This window comes from Canis lupus, chromosome 11 (genome assembly GCF_011100685.1).
Source record: "Canis lupus familiaris isolate Mischka breed German Shepherd chromosome 11, alternate assembly UU_Cfam_GSD_1.0, whole genome shotgun sequence".
Taxonomy (NCBI): domain Eukaryota; kingdom Metazoa; phylum Chordata; class Mammalia; order Carnivora; family Canidae; genus Canis; species Canis lupus.
In genome coordinates, this window is record NC_049232.1 from 39,077,313 (window position 1) to 39,097,503 (window position 20,191).

Here is a 20,191-nt window from a genome sequence, read left to right on the forward strand (position 1 = left end):
TCTTCCTGAAGAGAGCAATAATAATAATGAGCCAAGGCTCCCAGGCTCAAATTTAGGGCTCAAGGTTTCTGTGGACTTGAGCAAGGTATTTAAATCTATAAAATGGAGGAGGTAATAGTATCTACCTCATTGGGGTTCTTCTAACTCTCAACTGAGTCAATATACATAATGCATTTATTGAACCTTCTAGCAGCAATTTTAATTATCATTATATATCAAGTTTTTATTCACAAATAAAACAACACAATGGTATATTCCAAAAAAGTTGCCTAAATTATCTTATTATAATATTCTAGGTTTTTTTTTTAAGATTTTATTTATTTATTCATGAGAGACACAGAGAGAGAGAGGCAGAGACACCGGCAGAGAGAGAAGCAGGCTCCATGCAGGGAGCCTGATGTGGGACTTGACCCTGGGTCTTCAGGATCACGCCCTGGGCCGAAGGCAGATGCTCAACTGCTAAGCCACCCAGGCATCCCATATTCTAGTTTTCTAAAGCTGTTCAAGTTTTAATCAAAGTTGAAATTACCTTATACAAATTACTTTAATCTTTTCTATATTTTAAAATAAATTTTTATGTAAAATGTAAATATATGCAAAGAATTTGATACATATTCTTAATAAAAAACATTCATGAGGATCAAAGAGTCATGTAAATTGGTTGTAAAATCCATATTCTACTACATTTGTACACAAAACCTGGTTATTAATCTTAGCCACATATATTTACTTCCTGAAAAAAAAAGAGAAGTTTTATTTCATCTAGGCTTATGTAATTAATGACTTGAAGTGATTATAAAGAGGAATCACAGCATTTTAGAGTTTCTCAGATGAAGATCTGAGGTCTAGAAAAGTATATGACCTCTTCAGATTATACAGGTAGGCAGTGGCATATCTGGTACCTAAAACCCAAACTGTTGACTCAGTGTTTTCCAGGATACTGTACTCTATTTCAAATGGAAAGAAATTCTATTTTTTTTAAGATTTTATTTATTTATTCATGAAGGACACAGAGAGAGAGAGAGAGAGAGAGAGGCACAGACACAGACAGAGGGAGAAACAGGCTCCATGCAGGGAGCCCGACGTGGGACTCGATCCTGGGTCTCCAAGATCACACCCTGGGCTGAAGACGGCACTAAACCGTTGAGCCACCGGGCTGCCCTGGAAAGAAATTCTAAGGTGGCTTTAATCATCAGTTTATCTGCAATAACAAGAGCTATGAGAATTTGTTTTTCACATGGCTTCCATTTCTAGAACTCATTAGGATTTACATTTATATTCATTTTATTTTTAAATCTTTTTTTTTACTATGATGAAATAGTCCTTTTTTTTTTTTTTAGAAGATTTTATTTATTCGAGTGAGAGAGAGATAGAGAGCAAGAGTGGAGGAGAGGCAGAGGGAGAGGCAGAAGCAGACTTCCCACTGAACAGGGAGCCCAATGTGGGGCTGGATCCCAGGACTCTGGGACTAGGACTTGAGTTGAAGGCAGACATTTAACTGACTGAGCCACCCAGGTGCCCCTTAATTTTTTAGAACTTACATTAAAAAAAAAAAATGCATCAGGCTTGGACAACTACATGCAAAAGAATGAAACTGGACCACTTTCTTTTTTTTTTTTTTAAGATTTTATTTATTTATTCATGAGAGACAGAGAGGCAGAGACATAGGCAGAAGGAGAAGCAGGCTCCTGGCAGGGAGGCCGATGCGGGACTCGATCCTGGGACCCTGGGATCACGCTCTTAGCTGAAGGCAAACGCTCAACTGTTGAGCCACCCAGGCATCCCTGGGCCACTTCCTTATATCATAGACAAAAATAAACTCAAAATGGATTAAAGACCTAAATGTGAGACCTGAAGTCATAAAAATCCTAAAAGATAGCACAGGCACTAATTTCTCTGATGTTGGCCATAGCAACATTTTTCTAGATATGTTTCCTGAGGCAAGGAAAATAAAAGCAAAGATAAACTATTAGGACTATATAAAAATAAAAAGCTTCTGCACAGCAAAGGAAACCATCAATAAAATTAAAGACAACCTATTGAATGGGAGAAGATATTTGCAAATGACATCTATGATATAGGGTTAGTATCCAAAATATATAAAGACTTATATAACTCAACACCAAGAAAACAAGTAATCCAATTTTTAAAGGACAGAAGACATGAATAGATATTTCTCCAAAGAAGCCATACAAAAGTCCAACAGACACATCATCAGCAAAATGCAAATTAAAACCATGATGAAATATCACCTTATACCTGTTAGAATGGCTAAAAATCAACAAAAGAAACAACAAGTGCTAGGAACAAGAGGAGGAAAAGGAACACTTATATATTGTTAGTGGGAATGCAAACTGGTGCAACCACTATGGAAAACAGTATGGAGGTTCCTCAAAAATTAAAAATAGAATTACCATATGATCCAGTGATTCTACTACTGGGTATTTACTCAAATGATATGAAAACACTAATTCAAAAAGATATATGCACCCCTATGTTTACTGCAGCATTATTTATAATAGCCAAATTACAGAAGCAGCCCAAGTGAATGGCTAAAGATGTGGCACGTGCGCGCATGCACGCGTGCGCACACACACACACACACACACACACACAAGAATATTACTCAGCTATAAAAAATAATGAAACCTTGTCATTTGCAACAACATGGATGGATCTAGAGAGTATAATGCTTAGTGAAATAAGTCAGAGAAAGGCAAATGCCTTCTGATTTCACTCATGTGGAATTTAAAAAAACAAAACAAATGAACAAAGAAAAAGAAGAGAAACAAAAAGCTAGACTCTTTATATATAGAGAGAGATATATTATCTTTATAGAGATAGAGATAGAGGGAGAGGGAGAAGCATGTTCCATGCAGGGTGCCTGATGTAGGACTCAATCCTGGGACTCCAGGATCATGCCGAGCCAAAGGCAGACACTTAACCGCTGAGCCACCCAGGTGTCCCTTGACTCTTAACTATAGAGAACAACCTAATGGTTACCAGAGGGAAGGTGGGGAGGGAATATGAAATAGCTGAATGGGGTTAAAGAGTACACTTATCATAATGAGCACTGTGTAATGCATAGAACTGAGTCACTATATTGTGCACCTGAAACATAACACTGTATGCTAATTTTAAAAATTTACAGTTTCAATATATTTCATTAATTAAAAAGCTTGAAAAAAATGCATCAGACTCAAAATATAAGCAAAAGTATTTTTAATGCTTTTTGCCCCCCTCTTTTCACTTGTATTGGCTAAATAAAAGCAATTAATAGGGGAGACGGTGTAGTGGAGGTGTAGAAGATAGGGAAGGCTGGGTATGAAATAATGTGTAAGGTCTTAAGTAATCAGATAACTGGGTAAGCTATCACTAGTTCCAATTCCTGTCTCTTGGAACCCTCTTCAAGCTTCTAGTTAAGTGCCTGGTAAGCTCCAAAGCATTTTATTTTATTTATTTATTCATGAGAGAAAGAGAGAGAGAGAGAGACAGACAGACAGACAGACAGACACAGGCAGAGGGAGAAGCAGGCTCCATGCAGGAAGCCTGACGTGGGACTCAATCCCAGGACTCCAGGATCACGCCATGGGCTGAAGGCAGTGCTAAACCGCTGAGCCACCTGTGCTGCCTGTTCCAAAGCATTTTGAAGAAATCAAGAGTGTTCAAAGCTGACTGGAGACCCTACTGAGACTTGCAAATAGCTCATTGGCTAAAGCACCCTTTCCCCTTCCCAGCATAACTTTTTTTCTTATATTTACCACCTTTTACCATATTCCATTTTTCCCCCTATTTATCTTGTTTATTGTCTGTTTGCCCTCACTAGAATATAAACTTCCGAAAGGCAAGAATTTTTGTCTGTTTTATTCTTGCTCTAACCCTGGTGCCTAGAACAGTGTAGGCACCCAGTAGCTATTCAATCAACACTTACTGAATGAGTGATAAATTACTGGCCCTTTTCTTTTCTTTACTTACTATGAATTATAATTTAAGCATGTTTTCTGGCTGAATCATATAAATAATTGTGGCCTTTCTCTGAAACTAAAATGCTTTTCTAACATATCAGATCAAAGACGTATTTTCCACACACCAGGACAACATTGCAAATAGTGCTTTGATTTTAGCTGCCTTCTGAGCAAACCACTCTACAAGTCCAGCTCTAAAATAACTTTCGTATTAAAAAAAACAAAAAACAAAAAAACAAAGAGCTGAAGACTATTAGGATCAAAGGTAAAAAATAAAAAGTTGTCATCGAACTGAATCCAAACAGGTAAACTAAAAAATGCTTAAAAATTCAGAGTGGGATGGACTTTTTGGAAAAGTTACCCCAAGATACTGACTCTATGGATATTAAACAAGTTAGTACTCTGTTTAAAAATTCTGGAGATGCCATGACTTGCAAAATACATAGTATTTTTGCAATACAAAAAATCTAGTTAAGGCGAAAGGAGAGTATATATTAGAGTCAGAGCTCCCCTGGAACAACACCAGAGGTGGTTGCTTGGTTTGTTTGTTTTTTTAACTTTCCAGAAATCACAGTCCTTTTACATGACTTTCCCACAACTACAAAAGTATTTTAAAAGATGGTGCTGTCTTGATAAAAGAAAGCAAGGAAGGAAAAGCATATCAAAAAACAAGACTAAGACCTTCTGATAGTACGGTTTCACTTTCTTTTCTTTTTAAATTTTATTTATTTATTTGAGAGAGAGAGAGAGAGAGAACGAACAGGGGGAGGAGAGGTGAATGGAGAGGGGCAGGGGGAGAAGCAGACTCCTCGCTAAGCAGGGAGTCTGACACGGGGCTTGATCCCATGACCCTAGGATCATGACCTGAGCTGAAGGCAAACACTTAAACAACTGAGCCACCCAGGTGCCCCTCTCTTCTTTTTCCTTTTTAATCATTGAATTACTTCAAATTACCTTTCTGAGTTATGGCCTATTGATTGCCATAATTCTAATAGGTTTAAAGAATGGAAACAACTTCATTGATAGCATTGCTGAATACCACAATTAAAGCACTGATGTTGTGAGGCCTGTTCACTTCTGGTCTACAAAACTTACAGGTCAGATCATCAACTTCCCTGGGTCACTGATTCTACCAAGATGTGGGCTTCTACCTAAGGTAAAGCAAGTGTATAATAAGAAACCTTTCGAAATCGTGAAACCAGATTATTCCACTATATTTATCATTTCTGTCATCATCTTCAGTCACTGTTCAAAATATGTCTTTTTGTCATGACTTTTTGTGCTGTTTATACTTTTGCTCCCTTTTCCCATTCCTGACCTCCCACTAGTGGAAAGTGCTAATGGTACATTAGGGAATGGCTCCAGATCTCTCGTGATCTCCTTCAGTTCACTTTACCCAATCTTGTTATGTATAAGTGACATTCTTTCAACCAGTGATACTCCTAAATCCCCTTGTTATAGACATTCTGAAGCCCCCAATGCTTCACCCTTCCTTTACAAATCTTCCCACTCTGCCTCCTGCAATTTTCCATGATGAACAGATTTCTCTTCTATATCCTTTACCTATTCATTGAACACTCTCCACCTGACTCTTCCCTGAGGATTCATAACTACATTCATATTCTTCCCTACGCACACTGCTTGCCACCTTCCATATCGGAGGCTGTTCATTTTGCAATAGACAATGTATCTGGAAGACACACATTAGGGTCTCGATTCACCTCTATTCTTTCCCCTTCTTTTGGTAAAAATCTTTGATCCCTTAGGACTCTAGTCCTTGGTGACTCATTTTCTAATCCTGCTTGTCTGTGCTTTTTTTCTGGCCTCCTGTTTGGAGGGAAAAGCATATCAAACTAACTTTTTTGGTCTCCTAGTATAAGAGTTGGCAAACTTTTTTTTAAATAAAGTATCAGATAGCAAATATTTTTGTCTTTGTGGTCCATACCATCTCTATCTTAACTCTTTAATTCTGCCATTTTAGTGCCAAAGTACCCAAAGACAATATTAAACAAATGGGCATGGCTGTGTTCCATAAAACTTAATTTACAAAAATAGGCATCAGGGTAGATTTAGCCCAAGGGCTAAAGTATGCCAACTCCTGTCCAAGTATGTGCCAGTCACTATGACAGAGGCTTTACATACATTATATCATGGGAAACTATAATGACAATTCCCCACTAGGGCAGAGTAGTAGACAATGAAGGTTAAGCACCTAGTATGGTGACTGGCCTATAGTAGGTGCTTGATAAATGGTTGCTGCAAATGATAATGATTAATTGTAAATGACTCTGCAAGATAAATATTTTATGCCAGAGGAAAGAGGCTCAGGACATTGAAGAACTTATGGAGTAAGTGAAGATCCCAAAGACTTAACTGCTCAATTTTTTCCCCAATGAATATAGTTTGAATTTAATTGTGGAAATCTAGATGAAATGAATAGTAGTAAGTCATGGAAGAAATGGAGTTTAGGGGAGTAGTGGGAATAGATTCAAATTTTCTGTAGAAACCTGACTTCTCCTTTTAGTTTTCTAATTAATGATCCTCATTAGGAGCTACTAGCACATCAAAAGAGTATTAAAATAGCAATTAACCTTGGTGACTAAAGTAAACACAAATATAATTTTCCCTTTGACAAGCTCAAAAGAAAATGCTCTAATAATTCTTAATGAAGGCAGCAGGCATCAGTAAATAAATCATTAGGTTGAGAATTAACATGTCATTTGAGTCAGTTAAGACAGGATTTTCTAAGTTGCTGTTGTTGTCTTTTAGGCATTGTCCATTAATGGTTATTGCTAGCAGAGAATTATTCAAAACCATATTTCATGCTCTGGACCCAACTCAAAGAACTTTCTCTCTCTCTTTTTTTTTTTTTTTTAAGAACTTTCTCATGTAGACTGCACAGGGAAGAAATATCGATGAGAGTCCCAGACATTTCAGACATGTTCAGGCATATTTGCAGGATTGGAGAGGTGGAGCCAGCTGGGGTTTACCTGTACTAGGGTTTCAGTAATTCCAGAGATGGAACAATGATCAGAAACATGGAGGCTGGGATCCCTGGGTGGCGCAGCGGTTTGGCGCCTGCCTTTGGCCCAGGGCACGATCCTGGAGACCCGGGATCGAGTCCCACGTCGGGCTCCCAGTGCATGGAGCCTGCTTCTCCCTCTGCCTGTGTCTCTGCCTCTCTCTCTCTCTCTGTGTGTGACTATCATAAATAAATTTTTAAAAAAAATTAAAAAAAAAAAGAAAGAAACATGGAGGCTGAAAAGTGGTGGAAAGAACAGACTCCTCACAGCCTGCTTAATTATTTGATTGATTCACCAACAATATTTATAGGTTATTACTACTGTTCTAGGTACCAGGGATACAGTAGTGAATAAAATAAAGTTCCTGCCCTTCTGAGACTTACATACTGATAGTAAACACATAAATAGACAAAGAATGTCAGTGACTAAAGGATGGGGAAAATTTAAAACAGGGCAAGATGACACCTGGGTGGCTCAGTGGTTGAGCATCTGCCTTTGCCTCAGGTCATGATCCTGGGGTCCTGGGATTGAGTCTTGCAGCTGGCTCCCTGCAGGGAGCCTACTTCTCCTTCTGCCTATGTCTCTGCCCCTCTCTCTGTATCTCTCATGAATAAACAAATAAAATCTTAAAAACAAATAAAATAGGGCAAGATGATATAATCTGAGTGTTTATTTATTTTTTAAAGATTTTATTTATTTGAGAGAGAAAGAACAAGCAGAGGGAAGGGTAGAGGGAGGAGCAGAAAGAGAGGGAGAAGCAGACTCCTCGCTGAGCAGGAAGCCAATGATGTGGGATTATGACTTGAGGCAAAGGCAGATGTTCAATGGACTGAGCCACCGCAGTGCCCCAGTGTGAGTGTTGCTTTAGATAGGATAGGCAGGGAACATTGAATTTCAAACACTAAGCACTGCTCCTAGCAGAAATAGTTTCCTGAGAGCCTTTGTTCAAATTTGCATCAACTAATCTACACATAACCTTGTTCTATGTGTTTCTGTTTAAAGAAACCATATTTAATATATAACATTGATTTCTTCACATTGAACTCATAGCCAACAGCACTGTAAGCCATGCCTGAATACAGCTTATCTAACACATATTTTTTTTGTAAAGTGGTAGTTTCACCTCTGCCCAGTCTCTCCAAAGTTTTCCCTTCTATTTTTTTAAAATTTTTTATTTATTTATGATAGTCACACAGAGAGAGAGAGAGAGAGGCAGAGACACAGGCAGAGGGAGAAGCAGGCTCCATGCACCAGGAGCCCGATGTGGGATTCGATCCTGGGTCTCCAGGATCGCGCCCTGGGCCAAAGGCAGGCGCTAAACCGCTGTGCCACCCAGGGTTCCCAAGTTTTCCCTTCTATACCGCTAATGGCTTTCTGGGTGTCAAGGTCACACTGTTCTGTATTCTGGAAAACTAAAAAAGAGTGGTTCTTTACACACACAATGTGGTTAGGTATTCAAGTTTCAGGATACAGGTTTACATTCTCATAGTCAAGAGCACAGTTATATGCAGGCTGATGCCAATGGAAGGACCATGGGCCTCAATGGTGGACACACAGCTGAGGTGACTACATTTGACTTCACATAACTGCCTGTTGTGTAGCACTGAATGGTCATTAATAGTCTATAGGCATTGGCCCTTTTGTGGTTCCCAGGTATTGGCCTATGAGAGCCCTGGACAGTCCTCCCAATGCTGACCCCAGCTCCATTTCTTCTCTATCTTGCCAAATGACATCCTCCCTAACACCTAGTTCATGTGATCCACCTTTGGATCTGGGGGTTGAAGAGGACATCATTTGGCAAGATAGGGAAGATGATGGCGCCAAATAATAAAATGAGGGAACTTAAAAAGGAATAGTTTTGTTGGGGGGTGGGCAGATATAATGCAGGGAGGGAATTAAGAGTTGTGTTTTAAACATGTAAAATGTTAGATGTCATTTAAACATTAGAGGTTGGACATCTGTGTGACTGAGTTGGTTAAGTGTCTGCCTTTGGCTTGGTCATAGGTCCTGCATCAGGCTCCCTGCTTGGTGGGGAGTCTGCTTCTCCCTCTATCCTTCCCCACTGTTTGTGATCTCTCTCTTATGCTCTCTCTCTCTCTCAAATAAATAAATAAAATATTTGATGAACAATAAACCATGGGGGTAGTTTGATGGTTGAGTCGATAGCCCAAGTAAATTTGTGGCTAGAGAGGTAAATTTGGGAGTGAACAACAAAAAGGGGTTGAAATTATTGTCTTTTTTTAAAAGATTTTATTTTATTTATTCATGAGAGACACACACACAGAGAGAGAGAGAGAGAGAGGCAGAGACACAGGCAGAGGGAGAAGCAGGCTCCACGCAGGGAGCCAGATGTGGGACCCAATCCTGGGATTCCAGGATCAGGCCCTGGGCTGAACGCAGGCCCTAAACCACTGAGCCACCTAGGGATCCCCCTTATTCTGGTTTCTATTAATCCTTTTGAGACACCTTCTAGTATTCAGTTCATTTTCTCCTTTTCTGTCTGAAAGGAACCATAAAAGTAGGGGAAAATTTGAGTAGGTGCTAAAGGGTATTAGCACCAGATCCCAATTATTTCTTTGTCAGGGTATTAAAACAATACAGTGCTTATTGAACTCATATTAAATGTCAGAAATTGAATATTAATTTGAGGCTTTTAGGCAGACTCTGATTCTTAAATATTATGGGGTCTTTGATCTAAATAGTGAAATATCTTTAAGGGGGACAATTTCGTTGGAGAGAGTCCACACCCTATACCCCCTGAATCATGGAGGAACCTGAGCAGCATCATTCTGGTTTATCAATCAGAGGTGTATTGCAAACTCAAACCCTCCAGGCAGGAGTTATATAGATCCATGAGGAGTAGAAGGGGTGAGACAGGATACCTTATCAATATTTCATAGGTTTTTTCTCATTCAAAAATAACAAAATATTGAACAAAATATTAATTAAAATAATTTTTTTATTTTTAAAAAAGATTTTATTTATTTATTCATGAGAGACACACACACAGAGAGAGAGACGCAGAGACACAGGCAGAGGGAGAAGCAGGCTCCATGCAGGGAGCCTGATGTGGGACTCGATCCCGGGTCTCCAGGATCAGGCCCTGGGCTGAAGGTGGCCCTAAACCGCTGAGCCACCCAGGCTGCCCTAAAATAATTTTTAGTAGTGACAGTGGCCTCGTACTTTTTATTTTTTAAAGTCCATATCTTCTAGATCTACATGCTGAAGTATTTGCTGATGAAATGAAATGCCAATTATTTGCTTCAAAATACTGAGGGAGAAGAGGGGAGTGGGGAATGGGATACATGGAATCAAGATTAACTATGAGTTGAAGCTAAGTGATAAACTCAGAAGAGTTCATTATACAATTTAAAAATTTTTTAAATTATTTATTTTAAAAGATTTATTTATTTATTAATGAGAGATACAGACAGAAAGAGAGGCAGAGACACAGGCAGAGGGAGAAGCAGGCTCCTTACAGGGAGCCCAATGTGGGACTTGATACCGGATCCCGGGATGATGACCTGAGCCGAAGGCAGGCGCCCAACCGCTGAGCCACCCAGGCGTCCCTATACTATTTTTTTAAAAAAAGATTTTACTTATTTATTCATGAGAGACACACAGAGAGAGAGAGGCAGAGACATAGGCAGAGGGAGAAGCAGGCTCCATGCAGGGAGCCCGATGTGGGACTCCAGGATCTCGCCCTGGGCCAATGGCAGGTGCTCAACCGCTGAGCCACTCAGATGTCCCTATACTATTATTTTTATTGATGCTTATATCTTATTGTTCTTGTTTTCTTAATAAAAAATTTTTAAAAGATTTTATTTATTTATTCATGAGAGACACAGAAAGAGAGAGAGAGAGAGAGAGAGAGAGAGGCAGAGACACAGGCAGAGGGAAAAGCAGGCTCCATGCAGAAAGCCAGATGTGGGACTCGATCCCAGGTCTCCAGGATCAGACCCTGGGCTGAAGGTAGTGCTAAACCACTGAGCCACCCAGGCTGCCCTGTTTTCTTAATAAAATTTTTTAAAAAAATTGATCTTTGAAACACAGAATACATATATTTCTTTTTTTAAAAAAAGATTTACTTATTTATCTGAGACAGAGCGAGCGCATAAGCAGAAGGGACAGAAGGAGAAGGAGATAGAATCTCAAGCAGACTCCATGCCCCAGAAAAAGCTTGGTTTCAAGACCCTGAGATCTCAACCTGAGCCAAAAACTAGAGTCAGATGCTTAACCAACTGTACCACCCAATGCCCCTACAATACATGTATTTCTTGGTCTGTGGTCAGGACAATTTGATATGATGTGAGGAAAAAAAAGAATTAAAGCCCAGAAAAAGGGGTTGGGAAGAAGCAGGTAAGAGTTGAATTCTAGTCATGACAGGCAACAGTAAGAATAGGCTGTCTTCCTATCAACCTCTCCACCCATTATTTCTTTCTGTTTTTCTTCTTCTTCTTTTTAAAAAGATTTTATTTATTTATTGATCACACACACACAGGCAGAGACATAGGCAGGGGGAGAAGCAGGTTCCCTGAAAGGAGCCTGATGCGGGACTCGATCCCAGGACCCCAGGATCACGCCCTGAGCCCAAGACAGATGCTCAACTGCTGAGCCACCCAGGCGTCCCCTGTCTGTGTTTCTTCCTTTTGCTAATCCCAACTCTTTATGATTTGTTCTCAGGATCATTTACTCTATTTTGACTCAAGATCAGGAGCCTTGTGCCAACCCTCTCCACCTAGAGTCCATCTATGTTTGGCCTGCAGGCCTAGTAAGGAGAGTTGGATAAAGATTATGCTGAGTAATTCCAAAAGACTCTAGATGAGGTCATTCTGATAATGCTGGGACAGAGTCCACAGTCAGATAAGATACTGGAGTAGAACACAAAGAGAGTGTGCTAATGCTCCTTGTGGAGAGTAGGACACACTGGCTCATTTAGATACATGAATAATGCAGATCTAGTGTTTGTTGATGTCATTGTTACTTAAAACTCTTTTCTAGAAGGATAACACAGTGCCTGCAGGCATAAAACACCAGGCCTTCAAATCCTGTGTTTTTGAAAATTGATGAGTAAGGGGCTGGAACCAAATAACTTGCCAGTGTATGACAAGTGGCTTATACACTGGAAAGTAGAGATCAGGCTCAGATTTTCATGCTGTGGAGGCTATCCTAGGGAATCTAGAGTTAAGTTATTCTGACTGAGAAAATAAAGGGTTAAGAACTTATTAGTAGTTTCTCCATACTCAACCATGAAATCACTAAAGCTGAGCCTGGGAAGACTCTAGGTAAGTCAGTAAACTTTGCTGGGCCTTAGTGTCCCCATCTATCAAATGACTTAATTAGAATAGACGATCTCTAAAGTTTCCCCTCTACTACAAACTCATGATTCCATGAAATCTTAAAGCTACCCTTTTTATTATGAAAAAATTAAAAAGTTATTAAAAGTAGAGAACTCTAAGAACCCCCAGTAGCAATCACTCCATTTCATCTTGTGTCCAATTTTGTTTTACCTAAACTCATATTTACTCACTATTGTATCCCTCCTTGCATTATTTTGAAGCAAATCCAAGATATCATATGAAATACATTTTAGTGAACTCTTTTGGAGCAAAGATAGTTTATAAATAACTGATCAGGAGAAGTTAGTCTTTCCACTTTTCTTACCTTCTTTTACTGCAATTATAACCACTATACTTAAATTTAGCATGATAGGATGCTAAGAATCGCATGCTAAACCCTAGTCAAGGATTAGCTACCGTGAATGCACACTTGTTATCATCCAGGTATGACTATAATGTATTAATTATTTTTGTTATGTCACAAATTAACCCCCAAATGTTGCAGCTGGAAACAAGAAACATTTCTTAACTCACAGTTCTGTAAGTAAGGAATGTAGGAGCAGCTTAGTTGGGCAATTCTGGCTCAGGGTCTGTCAGGAGGCTGAAATAGAGGTTTTGGCTGTGGCTACAGTCATCTCAAGGCTCAACTTGGCTAGGATACACTTCTGAACTCGTTCACACGGCTGCCTGATGACATGGTAGCTGGCTTCCCCCAGAGGAAGCAATCCAGAAGGTGAGAGAGAAAGAATCCATGAGTGAAGGCACAGGTCTTTTTTAATAGTCTCATCTTGTTAGAGACATCTCATCACTTCTGATGTATTCTGTGTGTTAGAAGCTCATCCATAAATCCACCCCACAGCCAGTGGAAGGAGATTACACAAGAGCATAAATCAGGAAGTAGGGATCATTATAAGACACAATGAAAGGCTGCCTATCACATGTGCTAAATATTGATTACTGGACTGGTCTGTTTGATATTATAGCTTATTGTAAATTACTAAATGATCTCACTTTTTACTAATAGAATTTTACTCACTTTATACATGAGGTAAATTAAGTAACTCGCCTGATGATAGAGTGGAAGAAAGTGAGGGAACCATGATTTATTTCAGTCACTTATCACATATTTTTTGGAAGTCTGTCATATGTTGGTTATTCCAAATCTGAAAGAGAACATGACATATGAATACACATATATGACTTGTGAACATTGTTCTCAAGGGCTTATAATCTAGTATGGAATTCAGACATTAAGAAATGACAAAAATAGGGGCTCCTGGCTGGCTCAGACAGAAGAGCATGTGACTCTTGATCTTGGGGCTGGGGTTGGAGCCCCACATTGGGTGTAGAAATTACATACAAATAAAATTAAAAAAAAATTACAAAAATAATTACAATAATCAGATTAAGCTGCTAGATTTATAATGCTTCTATTAAACAGGTAGTTGAATGAAACAGATAAAAAATATAGAAGCATAAAGGTCTTTGAATATTCCTGTGAAAACCAATTTTTAGAACTTTTTCAGGGGAACAAATAGGAAGAGGAAAACAATTTGGGATGTTTCAGCACTGAAGATGGCAACCCAATATATCATATGTTTATTTTAAGAAAATTTTCAGCATTTCTATTCAACTCTTTTGCATTGCTTATTGGCAGAAATCTGCAGTGACCATGCCCAATCAGATGTCTGTATTCCCTTCTTCAATGGGCTGGGTGATTGTTCTATGCATTCTTGTATTTAGGAAGGCTCAATTGAAACTGTGATACTATAAGGATTATAACAATCATGTTGTTATTGGGCCCTCCAGCTCCTCTCCCACGAGTTAGACTTAAATATTTACATGTTAAAAATTAAAATGAACTTATTTCAATACTCTGTGCATAAGATTATAGTTGGGAAGGTTGCAGGATCAAGGACTTGCAGACCTAAGAAGAGCTACTGAGATAAGAAAATTAGGCCCAAAATATACTAGTTCATTCCATGAAATTTTAGGTGGACAATGGCAATGAAAACCTATGGGAAATCTATAGGGCAATTAAAATAGTGAAAAAAAAATGAAAGAGATTCTTAAATCCTACATTGCAAATTGAGATAAGTCTGTCAATCAAATGGAAGAGGTATAGTGGCTTCTTCCATTTTTCATTTCTGCAGTTGCAAAAAAAAAAAAAAAACAAGAAGAAACAATCTGTGTTCATGAAATCTATCCATTAAGATATCTCATCTATATTAAATCTTTTAAAACGGTTAATAGGCCTCGAGAAAGGAAGGACAAGAAGTCCTTGAGAAAGGAAGGACAAGAATCCTCGAGCTAATTTCCAAGTATTAGTTCCTTGAAAACCTTCTGTGCAGATTGTCAAAGGTTGGTTTTCACTGCGTTCAAACGGACTCCAAACTATTACTAAATAAGCCTTGTTTTTATTGCTGTGCATTTCTACAGAATCCGTTCTGACGGCTAATGTAGTTAGGAAAATAGTTTCTGCCATTGGCTACAAAATTCGAACTGTCTATGCAGTAAAATTCCGAAGTAAATCGACAACAGGATGTTCACGACTGAGGTCTAATCTTACACTTTCCAGCAAAAAAGTGCAGACTGAATCAAGAGAGTAGTTCTCAGGACAATGATCCATAGGTATATATATATATATATATATATATATATATATATATATATATATAAACACTTATCAGAGATAGACAAATATTACCCGCTCTAGTTTTGATCTGCCATGGAATCTGTGAAATCATCCGTCATTTATTTTTATTTTTAGCCAGGAGGTAAAAAAAAAAAAAAAAAAAAAAAAAAAAAAAAAAAAAATTCAAACCACCTGCTCCTTACCGAATAACTGGTTGTTATTCTTTCTCATCTAGTAACTTCCAAACGCTGTCAAAAACATTTTGCAAATTTTGCATGAAGGCGGAAGGACTTTGCACGCATCTGTGTAGATAAGGAGCCTACACTTAGGAGGCAGGACAGGGCTGATAAAACACGGAGTCCCCATCCCGAAATCCCAGCCGAGGCAGCGACAGCGCGGACGGCCGAGGACCGCCTTGGGGCGCCGCAGCCGCGGAGTTCGGGAGGCGCCAGTCGGCGGGTCTCTCTCCAGCCTCGGAGGACCCCCCCCCGGTCACGCGTGGAAACTCCAGCTCCCATCGTGGGAACGAATGTTGTCTTCCAGGGGTCGCTCCCCGCCGGCAGGCTCGTCACGGACTCCGAGGGACTCCCTCGGCCCGCCTTGGATACAGCCGCGAGGAGCGGCCGCCACCTGCCCGAGGCCAAGGCAATAAGCCCGCACCACACGGTCAGCCCGCCCGTAGGAGGGGTGCGAAGCGGCGCCCAGGGCCCGTCCTCCCGCGCCGCTCCCGCAGGGGACCCGCCGCGCCGACGCGCAGGAAGGGCTGCGAAGGGCCCGGGCGGCGACCTCGCGCCCCGCGGGGGTCGCCGCGGGGGGTGGGGGAGGGGAGGGGAGCAGAGGCCGCGCGGCCCGCCCCGCCCCGCCCCGGGGGCGTGGCCCCGGCGCCGCCCCGCCCCTGCCCTGCCCTGCCCTCCCCTCCCCCACGTCCTTGTCCACCCGCCCCCGCAGTAGGAAAGGGAGAGGGAGGGGGAAAAGGAAAGTGCTGTTCAGTGGAAAGGGGCGGAAGGACGGGGAGAAAAAAAAGAAAAGGGAACAGAAACATGGCCGTCAGCTGTCGGGACGGCGGTGCAGCGGGCAGCTCCTAGGCGACCCGCCGCCCGCGCCGCGGGACTCCAGGGCGCACAGGCGCCCGCGCGGGCTCGCGCCTCCGGCCGTAGTCGCTGCCTGCGGCGCCCCCCGAGACCCAGCCCGTGAGGCCGCGCAGGCGCAGACCCGGCCGTGGCGGCGGCGGCGGCGGCGGCGGCGGCGGCGGCGGCCGCGGGAGCGAGTCCCCCGCGCGGCGCAGCCTCGGGCGCGCAGGCCGCGAAGCCGGCGCTTTCATGCCCCAGGAAGGGGCTGCGTCTGGGTGGCACCGAAGGTGGAGCGGGCGGCAGGTGAGTCTGCGGCGAGGGCCTCTCGCGGACGAGCCCGGCGCCGCGCCTGCGTCGGGCCCGCGCTCCGGGCTGGGAGGGCGCCGCGCAGGTACGGGCCGGGGGCCGGGGCCGGGGCCGGGGGCCGGGGGCCGGGGCCGGGGCCCGCCTGCGGGGGTCGCGCGGGAGGCGGAAGGGGCCGGCTTCGGCGGTCCCGGCCTGGTCTGTCCGCGGCTTCCGGGGGCGGGGAGTCCCCGGAGCCTGCGAGGTGTGATGGAGCGGGAGAGGCCGCGCCGGGGCGGGCCTCCTCGCATCGTCCGCCTGGGCTCCCGGGAGCCACTTGCCGGGCCGGGGGCCTCCGGGCGGGGCGGGCATCGGGCCGGGCGCGTGCGGGGGAGGCCCGCGGTCGGCCGCGCTGGGTCCCGAGCCCGCGAGCCGAGCCCTGGGGGCCCGCGCAGGTGTCGCAGGTGAATCGAGGGCATTTCCTCCTCTGCCTTCCTGCGCCTGATCCTCAGGGCTTCCTGGCGGGGGCACGACTTTCGGGAGGCTGGTTCCATTCAACTCCGAGGGACTACACACAAGTAAAACCACCTCATGAGACCTTAGTGCTGACTTGCGTGAGGGGCTGTAACTTTTCTGCACCGAGGATGCTGTCCTTTTTTTTTTTTTTTTCTTTTGCTGCTTCATGGACCTTTTCCTCTTCCGTCGCATCAGAGCAAATAAGGAATGACCCAGTTTTTAAAGGGTAACCCCCCCCCCTCCCCGCCCCGTCCCATCCCTTGATGCGTTTGTCTCAACACGGGAAAATTTAGGCCAGTTACCGAAGTTCCTCGTGCAGATGTGGGGGTGACCTGTCATCTCCAGTAACGAACGAACCCTCGGCTAGCTGCCTGTATGTTTTTGCCTAAGAGAGTTGCCAGACGTTGTAATCTGGGAATTTGATTTACTGAGACTGCTTAATTGTACAAACTCGTGTTAGATCGTTTTCCCTAGACCTCAATTTACAAGGAGGAGCAGATCTTCCCTTCCGGTCTTCCGGTTTAGGAGGTGAAGGGTTTAGTAAGACTGGGAGTAATATTAGCGCCAAGGCGCCAAGTTTTTAAGGAATATTTGAAGTGAGCGTGTGTATTAAGCTGTCTGAAATGAAGAGCGTCGTTTATGATGTTATGTGTACACATAAGAGCACAATCTCTACCGGAGAACTGCTTTGAGCATTAAAGAATGTCAGCTCTTGTTCAGTTATAACCATTAAGAGGGATCCCTGGGTGGCGCAGCGGTTTGGCGCCTGCCTTTGGCCCAGGGCGCGATCCTGGAGACCCGGGATCGAATCCCACGTCGGGCTCCCGGTGCATGGAGCCTGCTTGTGTCTCTGCCTCTCTCTCTCTCTCTCTCTCTCTCTCTGTGACTATCATAAATAAAAAAATAAAAAAAAATTAAAGAAATGGTTATAATATAGCCATTTTATATGATATAACCAATATGAAGGCCTTATATTTTATTTTCTGCCCTGTTATTTGTAATCAGTGTTAAAAAGCTGGTAAACTTCTTGCTGTGAGACTGGGGACTCAGAAATGAATCTAGATTTGTATTCATGAGGGTGATCTACCTCCTATAGGCTTGGTTTGACTCTTTTGTCTTAACGGCAATCTCAGTCCACACTTTGCACTACATAGGTATCTTGTGTGGCCATTTTGCAAAATAGTTAATCTTTTATATTACTGATTTTACTTTGGCTGTAGTACCAGACTTAGTGCACTACTGTTTAGACTTGTTAATTTGGAAAATAGGAAAGCAATGATGTTAGAAATGTTGAAGTTGTATATCGGGGTAATTCACTCTTGTATAATTTGTAAATGAGTGCATCCTGTTGTTGAGAGTAAACATAGTGTTTTGTAGAATAAACTTCAGTTTTCAGCTGAAGAAATTGGCAGTAGAGCTGGTGTGTGGACACTGTTCTTAAAACGCAAATGTTTTAAATTATAAGGAATGGTAGTGATGTGTAGGCTGTGACAATTCATGGTGCCAGACTTGGAGGGTTATTTGGTTAAGGTGCTCTCTATAAAGAAACATATTAAGTATCTTCGATAAAAGCTAATTTGTAGCTATACCTGAGGGATTTTGCATGATAAAGATACATAAAGGCACCTTTGCTCTGTATATATCTTCCAGTTAGGACCAAAACATGTTATATTTTCTTTGGAGTTTACTGCCAAGACAGTTAACTGATTTTGCATTGGCTTTACTACTCAGTTTGAAACTTAGTTTCAGTCTTCTACTTGCAACTTAAGTACAGGTTGTAAAGAAAAGGAAAGCTGCTGAGTCAGTGGCAGGTTGTCTCATTTGGTCTTTCTGGTTTGCAGAAGGGAATTTTGGTTAGAATTTCAATTTCCAATAGAATATGCTTGCTGAACTTAGGTAGTAAGGGCAAATAAGCTTTCCTAATACACGAATTAAAATTTTATCTTCTCTTAGCTGGTGGCATGCGTTTTATCTCCTCTTTCATATTGTCAGTTTGACAGACTTGTAGTAATGGGATGTCTTGTTGGGATTGGAGGAGATTCCTTTGTGAAGGTTAAAAATTGGGGAAACTTGTACATAGTACAGCTGGTGTGAAAGTATAGGTTTAGTGTCAGATTGTAGGAAATTCCAAAATCAGATAAGTTTATATTTGAAATTTAAAACAGTATTTTTTGGGAAGATATTAGGTAGTTTATAAACTTAAAATTTTTTTCTACTTATGTCAGTGTGTAATATGTATAATAAGTGTAGTAGAGCTCTATGTGTGACTTTAAAACTTTATTGGAAAAGAATGATTAAAAGAACATGATTAGAAGAAAATTAAAAGATTAAAAGAATGATTAAATTAAAATTAAAATGATTAAAATTAAATGATTAAATTAAATGATTAAAATTAAATGATTAAATTAAAATTAAAAGATTAAAAGAACATGATTAGAAGAAATTCAAAAGGAAAAAAATTTAATTCTCACCTTACATTTTTCTGTATTCTTACTCTACTTGTATAATATATTAATCAGTATAATGTATTAATCCTATCCATACTTGTATATAATTCTGTGGTTAATATTCATATAATTTTTTTTAAAGGATATTTTAAAAAGAGAGTGTGTGTGCATGTTGTGGGGGGGGGGGCTGGGGGGTGGTGGGGAGGATGGTGGGGAGGGCTGAGGGAGAGGGAGAAAATCTCATGCAGAGTCCCTGTGGAGCCTGGGATCATGCCCTGAGCTGAAATCAGGAGTCTTCTGCTTAGCCGGCTGAGCCATCTAAGCGCTCCATATAATTGTCTGTCTGTCTGTCTTCCTTTTCTTTGCTTTCTTTCTTTGATTTTTTTTATTTATGAGAGAGAGAGACAGAGACACACACAGGCAGAAGGAGAAGCAGACTCCATGCAAGGAGCCTGACGTGGGACTTGATCCCGCGTCTACAGGATCACACCCTGGGCTGAAGGTGGCGCTAAACCGCTGAACCACCCAGGTCCCTGGTGCTGCTTATTATTATTTTATGGTTTTGTAATAGTCCAAAGTTTTGCTGTTTCACAGTGCATTTAACTATTTCTTTGTCTTTGAACATTTTAGTAATTCCACTTTATTACTCTTAAAATAATGTGATAATGAAATCATTTTGCTAATATGACTGTCCAAGCCAAATTAATTTTTATTTTATTTATTATTTATTTTTATTTTATTTTGTTTTTCCAAATTACTTTTTAAACGTTTGAATAAGTAGGCATTCTTTCAACTGTTTCGTTTGCAGTGGATTATTAGGGCTTTTATAATATAGTATTTAATTGAGAACACAATTTTAAAAAGATGAAACATGGGGACGCCTGGGTGGCTCAGTTTTGAGCCCCTGCCTTTGG

General features: G+C 41.5%; 1 protein-coding gene and 1 long non-coding RNA gene across 3 annotated transcripts in view; one reads left to right on the forward strand and one right to left on the reverse strand.

Annotated features, from left to right (window-relative positions):
- The window catches only part of LOC111098061, a 34,239-nt gene extending 18,540 nt beyond the window's left edge, over positions 1–15,699 (reverse strand). The window contains exons 1-2 of the long non-coding RNA XR_005366806.1: positions 15,166–15,699; positions 12,862–13,490 (exon numbers count right to left, since the gene is read on the reverse strand). This is a non-coding gene — a long non-coding RNA (uncharacterized LOC111098061). The remainder of the gene's footprint in view (positions 1–12,861; positions 13,491–15,165) is intronic.
- Positions 15,700–16,214: 515 nt separating this feature from the next.
- The window catches only part of DENND4C (DENN domain containing 4C), a 124,895-nt gene continuing 120,918 nt past the window's right edge, over positions 16,215–20,191 (forward strand). For both annotated transcript variants that reach the window (XM_038552495.1, XM_038552496.1), the window contains exon 1: positions 16,215–16,335. The gene's annotated coding sequence lies outside the window, so the exon portion shown is untranslated. The remainder of the gene's footprint in view (positions 16,336–20,191) is intronic.